The sequence below is a fragment of the Lichenostomus cassidix genome, chromosome 6 (assembly GCF_008360975.1).
Source record: "Lichenostomus cassidix isolate B80296 chromosome 6, HeHo_3.0, whole genome shotgun sequence".
NCBI classification, from domain to species: Eukaryota; Metazoa; Chordata; class Aves; order Passeriformes; family Meliphagidae; genus Lichenostomus; species Lichenostomus cassidix.
In genome coordinates, this window is record NC_139487.1 from 27,768,956 (window position 1) to 27,783,911 (window position 14,956).

Consider the following 14,956-nt stretch of genomic DNA (forward strand, 5'->3'; position numbering starts at 1 on the left):
TCTAGCAGAAAAAGTTTTCCATTTACTCCTCAGGTAGTCCTGTACAAAGTCAAGTCAGTCAAGAGTAGAGGAAAGACCCAGAAGCTGGAAGAACAAGAGTAAAAATTATCCTTAGTTTCCTGCTCAACTGAGCTATTCCAATGCTGCAGTAGTATTTAAATAAATCAACTTAATCACTCTTCTTATTATCATTGCAATTAATCATTGGATTTCTAAAGCAGCATCACTTTGTTACTCAGTATTTTTGTGACTCTTCACCTTCCTTGTTTACTCATCTATTGTAAATGAAACACAGCTTGGGGAGCTGCCTTAATGTTCTTAAGCATTCTTTGTTATGCAGTCTTCATCACTTCAAGTTTTGAAACGTAAAGTACATGTTAAAATCCAATTAGAATGACAAATGAATCATGAGAAAATCTAATGGCATAAAACAAATTTGAAAGCTTAAACCATTTCCAATTTACACTTATATTGTATATAGCTAATGTAGCTCACCTTGCCAAACAGCACCATTAGCATTTAAACTTCAGAAGAGCAGCATAGGAAGTGAAAGGATATTGATTACTGCACAGTACTGGAAGGAAAATGGAAGCTAAGAAAGGTGTGACAGTTCTGGATGAGGTGTGATTGCAATCACCTTATTCCAGACTGAGGGATTAAGAAGGTCATCCCTGTATGGCTGGAGCTGCTCCCTCCCTGGCAAGGTGTGTGCAAACCAAAATTATCCCAGTAAATCCATTCCAGGCAAGCAAATGAATGGTACCATTATCTCTCTTCACCTGTTCATCTCTGAACAGACTTTCCAGACTCAGCAGGGAAAGCTAGGGAATCTTTTGGGGTGCAGGTCTCAGATCAGAAAAGGGAGAGAAGTTGGTTTGCTACACCATAAAGTCAAAAGTCTTTTCACTTCAAGAGATATTTGAAAAGAGGAGCTAAGGCAGGAGGCATAGGAGAGAGTTAAGTGGAAAGATGAGAACAAAGGAAGCAGAGAAAATGGTAATGATTGTATTAAAAAGAGAGATAAACAATGGACAGTTATGGCAATTTTTAAATTTTCAGGACACCTGAAGCTGCCAGTCAAAGCAAATTTGCTCAGGGGTCAGTAGCCACGAAGAAACCTGGCCAGGTTTAGATACAAGTTCTTAACTCTGATGGAGAGCAGAAAAACAAGGCTGTGTCTTTTAATATTTGTGTTCACCCACTTCCAGGTGGTTCTCTTGCTGGCAGAAACCTGCAAACATACACAGAATTCATTTCCAAAAGGGAAAGAACAGACAGGTATACAGAAATCCAACAGGAAGAAATTATCTTAGGGGAAAAAAAGAGAGAGAGGTATTTATTTACACGTTCCCTTGGCATAGCAATATTGCACAGATATCCTGCAGGACAGTGTGCAAGCCTCTGGGAACACATTAAACCTCGATTCTCAAACTTTGCAATAATTGCTTAAAGGCAATATCCCTAGCAGCCGATTGAGGCTGAACATCTGGAAGGTGGATACTGGATTGCTAGGTGGAGCCTGAAGCCAGGGCTGCAGGACGTTGGACAAAGAGCAAATGACATTTTCATGCTCTGCTTCTGCAACTCTCATTCCTGCCCTCGGAGGGGCTGCATTGTCAGCAGACCATTAAAGGTCTGAAAGGATTTTGAAGGAGGACTTCCAGATCAATACTGGATCATCAGAACTCCAATTAGGCATGTGCATTTTCTAGAGCAAACAAAAACAAAACCAAACCAACCAAACAAAAATCCCAAAAAACATAAACAAAACCAAAAAACCCCACCAAAAAAAAAAAAAAAAAAGCAAGCATGGACTTTTTTTTACACAGAATTTAAATCTAACCTGGCATTTAGAAAGCATACAATAAAATTTCACTACACTTTCCCATTCTGTGACTTACTCAAACTGTAAACTCCTTTTGGTAAAGATCTCATGGCCACAATTCCATGACTGTCAGTCTTAGCACAGAGAAATGTTTCACCTCCATTGTGCAGCTGAGCTGTCTTTGAAGAGTTTGGTGCAGGCTCAGAGTTTGGCCAGCAAACTGATGTGTTGGTTGAGTGTTTGTGGCCACATAACTCTACATTGCTAGAAATGGGAATATTGTGCTGTATAGAAATAGGAGAGCTGTGCAAGGAAAGCTCCTGCCTGAACCTTGACTGGTAAATGAAAAATCAAACCCAACTGCCCTTCAGTTCCTGATGGAAACTGCAGGAAAAACTTTGAAATAACTAAAGATTTTTTCCAACTTTCACTACTGAACTCATCTCTATGCTAAGACCCCCTAAGGTTTGTATGATCTTTTTGCATAACAACAATGCAAAATACCTGACTCACCCCCTATTCACAATATGTATTTTGAGTCCAGATCCCATCTGTCCTGATCGCTCTGTTGTCACACAAGCTCACTTCTTCCCAGTCATGACAAATGAGGATGATGAAAAATATGATAAAACATGCAATACCAAGCAAATATGATTTTAGAGGTTGGTTATTTTTGTGTTTTTCCTGCATTTTCTTTCAATTTTTGTCAGCAATTATATATAACCTGTGTAGAGATGAGCATAAAATCTCTTACAATTTTTTTCTTTTTAATTGCTGCTTTCGCAATCAGTTTCTACCATCTTTTTTCTCCCTCTGCTCTTATGTTTGCCTGTGTCACACAACTTTTGCAGAGAACTGAGAACAACTAACCAGCCAGTAAAAGGGTGACTGTCATACCCTGGAGAGCCTGCAGCCTTGCCTGGCAATTATATGAATAACAATCTGAAGATTCTCAAAGCCACATGAAAAACAGTGTATATCCCAGGCATGACTTGTCTATTCACTATTAAAAGTATTCATTTTTGTATCTTGCACCACTGAAGTCTGTCATTTATATAACAAACACAAGTCAAAATCTCATAAATGTCACTTGCTAACCTTCAGATCCAAGAATGCAGATAATCTGAGATGTTCAAAAAGATTTTGTCATTAACCTTTATAAAAGACGAGATTGAAACAACCTATTTATTCCAAAGTAGCATCATATGTCATTGCTGTAGTTCACTGTATGTGAATTCCTGGAAATATGACTCTACCTGTGCCTGCATGCAAGAGAATTTTCATGTAAATGTGCATGTTTAGGGTTGTTACTGTTCTTTTCACATCTCTTTGTAGATAATGTCTGAATATGGCTGAACCTGAGAAGATAAATGGTACCTAGAAAGTATTAAAGCCATGTATGGGAGAGAAGCAGACAGACATGTGCCTATGAGGATCATTCCTTACACACCTCTGTTCCCAGAGATCAGTTTGGCTGATTTTGCACACAGCTAATGAGACAGTGCTTCCAGCACCAGAGAGGGTTCCTGCAGCTCTGATCCTCTGCTGCAGCTTCCTCACCAGTCACATGTATTCTGAACTGGTTTGTAACAGATGTTTTTCATATTTACTGAGCTTCCCACTCCTGTTCTGCCCTCTGTAGCTTTCCAAGTGTTACCCTTCAGTTCCAGCTGCAGAAAGCAGGTGATTTCTGAGGAGCAATTTTTCTCCTGCCAGTTTGCATCCCTTGTGGTACGTATGGAACAGCCAGGGCCCTTGATGGCCAACCAAGAGGTTGGCATGAGCAAGGGGAAAGAAGGGAGGGCTGCCACTCAGCTGGTCTCAAATGAGCACTTGAAATTGTTCACTGCACAAGCAGAAAACCAGAATTTTGCATAAAAGTTCTCCAGAGTAGGACCTGGAACTTCAATAGGTGGATTCCACAGAGAATCATAGGTTTTGCTTTTACCTGCCAGGTTTTGTGTTTCTGACAGGGATAGCTGCATCATGTGGATTAGGAAGCTTTCAATCTGTGCTTATTTTCTAGTGAACATCTGATTAAACTACTGGGAAAGCCAGGGGGAAAGGATTAATAAAGCTACTTAGTACTATCAGCTTTCCTATTAAGATAAAGGGAATTTCAAGGACCAAGGAAATAAAAGAAATGGAAGAAACATAACATACAAATAGCAAAAGTAGTTGACCACATATTCACTGAAGTATCGAAGGTATTTTAGAGGTGAATTTTGTGCTGTTGGTTGGCAAATTTAAGTGTCTGATTGATTGACTGATGTTTACTTGAATCTGAAAAGTCTCAAGGCATTTGTTTAAGTTACTCAGAAGATTAAACCTTTCCAAGCCCATTAAACAGCACAGAGCAGATCTACATTTCCATCTCAGAGTTTCTGGTCATTAGTCAGCTACAAAGCCCAGGTCTCAGCAGGAGGTAAAAACTCTAAATAATAATCTCCTGTGTGACCCTGCTGATGGCACAGTGGTACCTTGCAAAGGGAACTCACACACTGTTGTCTCCAAGCACTCTCTTCTTGTACTGAATTTGATCCTGCTGCCTGTGGCCTTGTTTTGGGTGCTGTAAGTCATTATCCAAAGGAGTGTTATACACACCAAGTGAGTTTTACAAATCTGCAGCACTGCTGTTCATGTTTTGAAAAGTTTTTTCCTCCTTTCCCCCAGTATGAAAAGCTAAATGAATTTACAGCTTCCAAATGAGCCTGATGGACTTTGCAGGGCATTTTAGATTGAATTTTCCCAGCAGAAAGTTTGGCCTTTTATCTTCAGTGTTGAATCACTCCAATTTCAATCCAAACATGAGCTCCCATGTGTTGGTTTGAGTTTACCTTTTTTTTTTTTTACCTTTCTTTGCAGGAGACTTCTTTCTACATTATCTTTATGTGAGTCATTAGGAGATTAGTGGCATTTTCTGGGGTTTATGAGAAAATCCCTGGGAAGTTTAACTGTTCTTATAACTTCTGAATCAGATAAAGAACAGTCTGCCTATTACCTTGGTATTGTCTATTCCCTGGCATGACGGTATCTCATGCTGCTACAAGAAAGTGTTTATTGGCATTATTTCCAAGTCTACTCCTTTCTCAGACCCAAACAGAAGATTTATATCCCTCAAGCATCCAGTAAAGGTGCATAAGTTGTAAGAAATACTCTAGATTGAGAGATAAGCTGCCTGGTGACACTTTTCAATGAACTAAAGTTTCACAGGTAGGTTTTTGATGTGACAGACAGAAGGGGGTTGGCTTTCTGGTCACTTGGTACCTCAGAGTCTGAGTGGATGTGTTCCTCTGGGTGTTTCTGAAGCTGCCCAGAGCTACTCAGCTTACTGGTGCCTCACAGCTGGTGATACAACCACACATCAGCTTTGCCCCTAGCCCAATGTCAGGCAGTAGGAACCTGGCCAAATATCAGCTCTGCCTGCCTATCTATTTATCTATCTAATGTTAACTTTTTTTACTCTAAACCTCTTTGTTAATAGCACTGGTTTGGGCAGGAACACAAGGCTGCCCAGGGAAGAGATCACAGCCCCAAGGCTGACAGGGTTCAAGAGTTTGGACAATGCTCTCAGGCATATGGTGGGACTCTTGGGCATGGGGCTGTGCAGGGCCAGGAGCTGGACTGGATCCTTGGGGGTGCCTTCCAGCTCAGGATATTCTGTGGCTCTGTGGCCAGGCTGTTAGCTCTGAGAGAGAGGTACCCATAGCCATCTCAGGCAAGCTCACCTGCCACATGTGCAACACATCTCAGCCCAGCCTTATTTACCTTTCTTCCCTTTCTGACACACAATTGCACAATCACTTTGCCTGGAAGACAAAACAAGGCCTGATTCCAAGGAACAGACACTATTTTATGTCCTAGTCAGAAGCTTTTGCAGTCTGATCAACAGGTTTGGGATGACATAGACCTGCTGATTCTCTAATGCAGTCTGCTCCACACCTCTGCATTTCATTTCAGCAAACAGAGTGCTTTTGGATTGGTGGGGTGATGTGCTATTTAATTTCCCACATGTAGACAAAAAGGCCTTCTCCCGGGAGTCCCTCTCCATGCAGAGCAGTGCTGCTGTCCCAGCACAGCATGGAAATTACAGTGCTCAGCAGGGTGGCACCAGGGGAAGGGAGGAGAGTGTGGCAGAATGCTGACCCAGCCACACAGGACACCTTCTGACAAGGTATCTAAATCATAGCAATTTGTGAGACCAGCAGAGCCCAGATGAATGGCAGGTGTGAGATTTATAGGAACTCCTTGTAATTGTGCAGCCACAAGCCCTTTGGAGAACACAGCTGTGAAGAGGGAAGAGACAAAGCAATGAAGGAAAGAAGAAAAGCTATACAAAGAACAGACATGTCCCTTGTAGGAATAGTAGGGCAGAGGAGAAAATAGACTATTCTTTCTTTCACGTGGGTTTATTCTTCATTTTAAATATATTTCCCTCCAGAAGTTCTTCTCCACGGTTTCTTTAAATTTCAGCTAGGCAAGTGCTCTCTCCATTGGTAGTTTTTCAGGCAAATGAAATCAATCTGCAGTTTAGATCAGCCCCAGCCTGTGCCTCCACCACCAATATTCTATTATCAAAGTAACCAAACTATTCTTGAGAGGACTTTTCTTTTTGCAGCAAACTCTTTCCTTCCCCTCCTCTAAAGAATTCCCCAACATGGAGGGAAAACATCTTTTCCCTGCTTCACATGACTTTTGCACAAAGGAAAAAGAGGCACAAGAACAGTGAATTTCATTTGTGCTTGTTTAGTTGCCTCAATAAGATGCCAATCTCTAGTTGTTTTCAGGATGGAACAACAAACTTTTCTCAACTCCTTGTCATGAATTTTGTTCGGAAACATTCCCAAAAGAATCTAGGAAACACAAGACTAAATGTGCCATCTTCACAAGTTCCCTGTTTGACCTGTGGCAGTTTAACATGTGAGAGAGGACCCCAATACCACTGCCAAGAGCCTCTGGAATAAAAAGGATCCTCACATGGACAGAAAGGTCACACACATATTTCTGGCTTCTGGCTGGGGCCATAGTCTGTAAAAAATCTTTCCAAAGATGCTGCAAGACAGTCAGAAATGGCAGGTAAAGAAATGTGCAAATGGAAAAAAGATTACCTCCAGTGAAGAACACATCCCACTGTGTCTTGACACTCTTCCCATGGATCTGTCATCTGGTGCTCAGGACTATTCTGTCTGGATCACTTCCAGAACAATCTCTGTAACATCAGAGGCACTAACACAGGGAGGGTAAAACACCTTCCATGAGTCCTAGGCTAGAAAAAAAGGGAAAAACGTGACTTGGAGTTTATAGCTCAAATATAAAAGCAGTTAAACAACTCTTGAAAGAAGGAGAAGAAACTGCACAAGGTTCTTGGGGCCATCAGCCAGACCACCTTTTGCACTCATCCAGAGCAGTGAACTACATTTCACCTCAAGCTGCATATAATATCCACTGCTTCTGGAAGAGAATGGTTTTGTTGCCTCTCGGGTAAGGCAGGTTTAACCATGTAAGTGAAAACAGAACTCTCCTGGAGAGCAGACAGACTGCTGGATCAGGCTGCTGTTCCTTGCTAAAAAAGCAGACAAGGAGCTCATTTGGATTGTAGAATTGCTTTTGTTCTTACTTTCCAGGACCTCCTATTTATAGAGGAAATGTGGACTCTCTTCTGTCCTCTATATAACCTAAAAAGTTTTCAATACTTCAATACCACAGTTCATAGTTTGTGTGTGTAAGGAAAGGTAGTGGAGATGGAAGAATGAAATAGCCTTTTCCTCCAATACCTTGTGAGGTTATTCAAATAAGATCACAGGAACAACAAGAAACATCTTGAAAATAGGTATGCCATTAAAAGAACCCCTAGGTTTCATTATGCAGCTTACATCTGAGCGAACACCACTTCCTTTTGATAAGTTCCCTGATCTTTGCAAAAAACAACTGTATTATCCTGCAAAAATAATATGAAATACAGTACATTTTGTCCAGTAAACATGCAGAACAAAAGCATCATTGCAACAGCACCACTGTTTTCCAAGCCTGAAGCGCAGCTGAAGGTTTTTTATCATTCTATCTGTAGTGCTTACAGCTGTGAGAAGCATAACCTGATGAATAAGGATGTGATAACGTTACAGAAACCTGCTGATAGCAGAGCAGCTCCTCTGACATCTAATTTATTCCATGTGGTTCAATCATTATTCCTTATTTCTCTGCTGCAAGATTTCCCAGAATATTCTGAGTTGGAAGGGACCCACAAGGATCATTAAGTCCAACAGTTAAGTGAGTTGCCTGTGCAGGGATCAAACTTACGGCCTTGGTGTTACCAGCACCATGCTCTGACCAGCTGAGCTCATCTCAGGATTTTATTAAATATTGTACCACAGTTTGCAGTTAAAATAAACCAATTACTAAAAGTTGAAGATTTCACTTGGCACAACAACGAAAAAAAATTCCAATTTTGGGAAAAGATTCTGGGACCCTTCTTATTTCAACACATAGCTCACAATTTCACTTTTACCTTCTGAAATTCAGTTCTCCCAAGCAGCATCTCTGTATTTCCTGCTGTATCATATTCTGCTCCCTCCATGCACAGATGACAAACCATACCTGCTGTTCAGACAAGTCCCTGAGTAGCATTTCTCTATATGCAAATGCTCAGATTTTCTCAGTGTCTCTGAACAGTGTAAGGAAAGGTTCCACCCTCCCTGGCTAGTAGGTAAAATGGCACAAAAAAGTTAAATCTGGGTGGAAAATACATTTTCCACCTTGCACAAAAGTTAAAGTTTTGACAAGTTGTCCAATTCGGAAACATGGCGAAACACGGATATCCCAAGAATGGTTTGTACCCACTATACAAAGATAAGGAAATACATTTTTGGACCAGTCAAAGTATTTTGGATTCCTTATGTTTGTGTGTTACTTTCCTCCATTTGACAAGCTCAGTGGGCAGGGTGACACAGATACCTGGCTACCTTCCCATGAGCAGGACTAAAGTCAAGCGTGGATCAAGGACGAGCAATTTATATCCCTCTGTTTATGGACAGAAAGCTCTGGGAACATTTCTTTCTACTTCTTCTGAATTAATAAAATCCCTGACCTACTTGTTCTGGTGAGGAAGGTAAAATAAGGGGGGAATAAGAGATGTGAAGAATTATATTGGCTCTGCAATGTAATACATATACACAGCAATCAAGGCTGTTAGTTTGCCTTTACAGCACCCTTATATCTGTGTTTCATGATATTTTTATGCTAAATACCACTTCTTTTTCTTTATGACAGTTCATGCCAGCCAGTGATTGATTTGGTGCTGAAAGCTGTGCACACAAGAAATATTCTTCCTAGTGAAAGGGCCATTACAGCATGTTTTCTAAATGATACCTGGTAAGAAACTCTTCCCAGACATGGAATACTGTTCCTATATTCAGCAAGTTGCCATTTCTCTTTCTGCCACCTACATTAAAAAAAAAAAGAAAAAAGAAAATGAATGTATTCTACCCCAAAACTACCTCTGTGTAGGAAATCCATTGTCACTTTAGCAGCAATCAGAGAGAAAATGAATGGTGTCCTTTATTGCTTCTTGGAACTCCAGATTACTTCTTGGAGGCACCTTAAGAAGACACAGACTGGAGACTGATCTTTTGGTTAAAAGAGCAGGACTAGTGAAAGTGGACATGCTTACAAGGGAGATAGGAGTGATAAAACATCCCTAACCTGCTGGAGAATACCTGTGGAATGGCTATACACAATTACTGCTCAAAGCAGGAATATGGACGTGTGAAAAACATTCAGGTAAGTCCCAGCAGTCCAGACTGAAGTCCTTCTTCCCTTCAAACCTTAACTGCTTTGTTGCTAAGAGATCTGCAAGTCACTGCTGGGTTTAGTTACACTCCAGAAGACTCCCAGATCTGACAGTTTTGATATAGAACACTGAACAGATCAGACCATCCTCCAGATAAGTCAGCCTTGCACTGGCAGGCACTGCAAGGTTGTGCCAAAGGCTTTCCCACCTTCTAAGGACATCTAAATTTGTTAGCAGGGAGATGAATCTTGTTGACAGGCAAAGGCTGTGACTGGAAAACATCTGGAGGTTTAACTTCCTAAGCTGTGATCCTTCTAAGGACCACAAAGCCCAGGAGAGAAAATCGTGTTGAAAACTTTGTTCAACAGTGGCCTGAATCAGAAACACTTCTGTGAATCAAGGGCTGATGGCCTCAAACCCTGATGAAGTCTTCAAGGTGAGCTCCTTGTCAAACTAACACTTGCTGACATTGGTGCAACAGAAAATTATTCATTTAAATTGTGTATATATTGTGTCTACATATATATCCAGGTGCCTTTGTGTATTGATGGAAACCCCAAAGACAGCTGGAGAGTTCCAAGACCCATTTTTTTTTTATTTTGCAGGCAGCATGTATTTTTCTAAGCCCTGACACCATTTTTAACAGACCTCTGACTTGCCTTCTGGATAATTTCCTAAGCTGGTGTCTCACACTCCATTTCATTCAGTGTCAGCTCTAAGCAGGCTTCCCTTGGGGATCACCAGAAGCTATACAGTCTGGATTACAGGATCTTTGAGAGGTCCTGCAAGAGCTATAAGAGCACCTGCTCTTTTAATCAGGGCCACAGTCAGCAGTAACCAAACAGGCAAAAATAGGAAAAAAGAAAATCAATGTGAAGCTGGAGGGCAAGCTACAAAAATCAAACCAAAGCTTCAAAGACACAGTTGGTAAAAAGAAGGAATAAATTTATTTTGGAGATCTATTCTGGTGTCATGCTGTATGAAGCACTGTAATTTTCTTCTCTTGGTGTCCCACAATACCAGGACTTAGGTGTTTTAAATTTTAATTTAGTAGTATTAGCAGGCCCTGAGGACACATTTTGCATTGATTGCTCTGGTACAGTCTCAGGGGCTAAGACCCTGTCACTCTCTCATTGACATTCACCAAATGTGTTTCTCTTCATGGTAGTTCACTTTTGCAGAAGGGGAATTGAGCTACTCTGACTGATCCCCAGGACACTCAATAGTGGATGGAAATAACACCCAGGCTTTGTAAAAGTTCTTAATACAATTACTTTTTGCTTGAAGCAATGCAAGAATCTATAAAATGTGGGGATCTGGTGTGGAAACCTCTCTTTCTTGGCCTGTATCTCTCCTTGGATTTTCAGTTCACTGTGGAGGTGGAAAGAATTGGGAGAAGTGATGTGAAGCCCCACTAGGGAAAAAAAAAAAATCACAATTTGGCACAGAAGTGCCAAGCGTCTGAGAGAAACAAAATTTGTAAACCAGGCTAATTGGGAGCCACATAGTCCAATCAACTATAATCAAATACAGGTGTCCAGCACTCACAACTTCCAGAATTAACCAAATATTTAAAGTCTTGTTTCATACTTTCTCTAAGACTAAAATGTTGTTTCCATGGGTAGGGAAAAACACTAGTTTTGCTATGAAAATAACAAAGTTTTCCTACTTTCCTTAAGATGAAAACATTCAATTAGAAAAAAAAAAAAAAGCAGAACAGGCAAGCATGTAGTTTTCCCATGCATCAACTCTGCAAAACTTTTTGATTTTGCAGTTACAGAATTTAGGGCTTGGAAAGAGGAAAAGGGTCCAGTGTTCAACAGAGGCTGCTGAGATATTCTCTGCCTTCAGATCTGCTGATGCTACAGGACTCCAACAAACCTATGGCAAATTTAGATGGCCCTAAAATTTAAAACAGAGAGAATTTTTTTTAACCACAAGTTCTTAACCTTTTCTTTGCAAGAAAAAAAGACAAAAGAGCAAAGCTCTCTTTTTGCAGCAGAACTGTGCAAGATGTCTGAAAGGGAGAAATATGAGATCAAGACCCTTCAGTCTCCAAGAATGCCTCTTCACATCCCCCAAAAGTGCTATGTATGGTGTCACAAGACGAACAGGAACAGCGTGAGTGTTAAATCCATCAATCAAACTTCTATCACTGTTTACCAATGGCTTGGTCCTCCCTTCCCAGAATTACAGCATTGCATGATTAACCTGAGAAGTGCTCAAACTGCAACACCAATTCCCTTCTCATCACTGCAGAGAAAAAGGAAAGAGCAGCAGTCTTGGGCTGCTGAGGTTCTTGCCCTCATCTTCTTGGTCAAAGCTGCAAGGAAAGAAAACCTTAACTCCCTGTTTGTGCTTGGGGCTGCTGGATGTTTTCCTTCCTGGTTCCTTCACAGGGTGAAGAACACAAGCTGTGCACCCCCAGAGCAAGCAGGGAAGGTGGCTCCTTTCCTCAGTTGCTTTTGTTTTCCCCTGAATTAGGCAAGCATGTCTTTTCCTGGCGTTGGCTGAGACCCAGCGTCAGCCCCACTCTCTTTTCAATGACCCAGCACCTCCTTTGGTTATTTTGCTGGCATTAGCAGCTCACGAGGAAAAGACTTATTATTAAATATACTGAGGGGCTGTAATTTCCCCTGAACTTGATGATTACAGGGCTACAGCCTGAATATATACATATTTCTGCTGAATCTTGCCTCACAAAATTTGATTGAATATTAATTGAGATTTCATACCAAACTGAGCAGTACTAATTTGTTCATTATTTTTGTAAGACAGTTCTGGGCTGGGTCTTTGACATCTGACCAAAAAGGCTCTTTAAATTGTGGTCTTTTATTTCTAATACTCTTGTAACAAGTAATTTGGAAATGTAATGTACAAACCAGAATGGCTTGTCTACAGTTATTATTGAAAACTTAGGATAAAAAAGAAATCAGAATTCTAAGGTGCATCTCAGTAGCTCCCTAATCACATTTGGGCATGATAATAAAGGCTGATACATTCTTTGACACTCGATGCTACTCCCCAGTGATAGAAAGGAGAAAATTCATGACATTTTGTTAATTAACTTGAGCACTTCACTCCATAAGATGAGTAAGTAAAACGTTAAGCATGGTATTAATATTCTCTGAGAATTCAATATATGAGAATGACTGAAAGTGTTTCTGAGCATCGTTTAAAGGCAAAGGCTGGTTTGTTGTAGCCCAGACACTGAGACCGTATTACACAACTGACCTGGTGCATTTCAGACCAACCCCATGCTCCAGAAATCCCCAGTGCAAGCAAAAGCTGTGATTTGCAGCACCACTGTGACCCCCTTCAGGAAATGACTCTGTACTCAGGCAAATGGTGAGGGATTTTGTGATTGAAAGAACAGATTTTTTAGTAATAGATACGGTTTCATATGAACTTTAATTTGCCTTCAATTAGCTTGTTTATTTTACCATGCATACTAATTTGAAATTGTGGTTTAGACACATTTAAATAGCATTTGCTAATTAGTAAATTACAACCTGGCAAATCAGATGCAAATCACTGATTTATATACACAATGTGAATGCTCTTGGCTCCGTTCTTCCAGCAGTGTTATTTAACTCCAGAAAACTGAAAGAGCTCAGGGTGTCAAACCTCCCTGCACAGCATAGCTGGGGGAGGGAGTTGTTTCAACAATTAAATGAGCCTCTTTATTTACATCCACAAATCCAAGTCTTGGTTTGAGTTATCTCTGAGAGAAGGAGTATTTCAAATTTCAGTGTTATTTCTTTACTTTTCCCAATGACTTCTGCAACAGCCATCCTATATATTTTTTCCAAGGATAGGGAACCACAGGCAGAGAAATATTTCTAAGAGCTGTTTGGCATTTTAAGATATCACATTTGCTCGCTAAGGCTATTCCTTTTTTTTACAGTCTTAGGCAAACCAGATGTAAGCCAATAATTTCATTTTTTAATTGCTCACATGTTACTCACACATGGATAAGTTCCCTGAAGAGTATTCACTGAGCTTTTACTTCCAAAATGCACAAGATACAGATTTCAGATTTAGCCTCAAGCCTTTTCCCTCAATGGTTGTCAAAATAAAGTATAAAGGAATTCCACCTGAAATTGACTGGGTTTCAGTGCAAGTCAAGACATTTCACACTACAGAGAAGATAACCTTGGAAAATTCCCTAGTTGCAGGATAAGAGAGGCCAGTTTCCTTTCTATTTAGAAACTTTGACTGTCTAAAAATGGACCAGGTCATGTTCAATTGTGCATATTATTTTAACAAATTGTCTTCTCAGCAGGAGGGAGCTTCTTGTTTTGAAGATAAATTCTTAACAGCTCCAATTGTGCCCACCTACAGACCAGATTTCATGCAAAACCAAGAGCTCCTGACTGAAAGGGGAAACAAGGGACCTGTGAAGAGAAAGAACTAAGTGTAAGATGTGGGGATGAAACGTGCTAAACTTTACAAGGGAAACAAAACAAAACAAAAGAGCTGATAAAAGGGAAGTGAATTGCTGGGATGTGCCTTTCAAACCAACAGAAAATACATTTGCTGAAAGGCCTGCCTGCTGCTGGAACTCCCTGCAGCACGGGGAGTCTTCTTCAAGGTAGCTGTGGCTGTGAAAGGACTGGGGATGTTCCCTCATGAAAGGAGGCTCTGCAGAACTTTTTTCCCTCTTACCAGGGCAGAATTGGTATTTTTGAAGATTTGTGTAGTATGAGGGAGCTGAGCTAATACTCTGACAAACCCTGAGTGAAATTTTAGGGTCTGATTCTGTACACTCTTTCTTTCCACCTGAATCCTGTCATCCTGCTGAGGTCAGGGGTGGTTGAACACACACCTCAGCTTTCCTGGGGCCTTGCTGGAACACAGGCTGCACATGCCACTTCTGTGTTTGAGGTCAGTCCTCAAAAGGGAACATCCAAATCAACGTGAAAATTTAGGTCAGATAATGTCATCTAAAACCTGGATTGAACTGCTAAACTTCAAAGAAACAGATTATCTTTCAGCCAGCTGTGTGAGGGGAGGCACTGACAGCTGGGGAAATTTGAAACATGGGCTAAAAGCCAACAGAAAAAGGTGAGACTTTTCCCTGTGGTAGCTGGGTGGATTTAGTTTGTGCCAAAACACCCTCATCCTACATGTGTCCTACCCACTGCTGCCTTCCAGCTCCCAGGAATGCACACATCACAAGCTCTGGAAGTTTAGAGACAAATGTGGTACAGGAGGCAGCCCAAAACTCTCCTTCACCTTCAATTAGGTGAGCCTCAAAGCAAGCACATGAGGACATGACAAGAGTTGTGTGCACAGGAGCTGTCACTGCCTTCCAGTTAGAATGTGGTGATCAAGGACCTTCA

The 14,956-nt window shown here is 40.9% G+C and overlaps 1 long non-coding RNA gene across 2 annotated transcripts in view; it reads right to left on the reverse strand.

Moving 5' to 3' along the window:
* Positions 1–6,938: 6,938 nt before the first annotated feature.
* The window catches only part of LOC146435542 (uncharacterized), a 77,908-nt gene continuing 69,890 nt past the window's right edge, over positions 6,939–14,956 (reverse strand). For both annotated transcript variants that reach the window (XR_014853087.1, XR_014853084.1), the window contains exon 5: positions 6,939–7,091. This is a non-coding gene — a long non-coding RNA (uncharacterized LOC146435542). The remainder of the gene's footprint in view (positions 7,092–14,956) is intronic.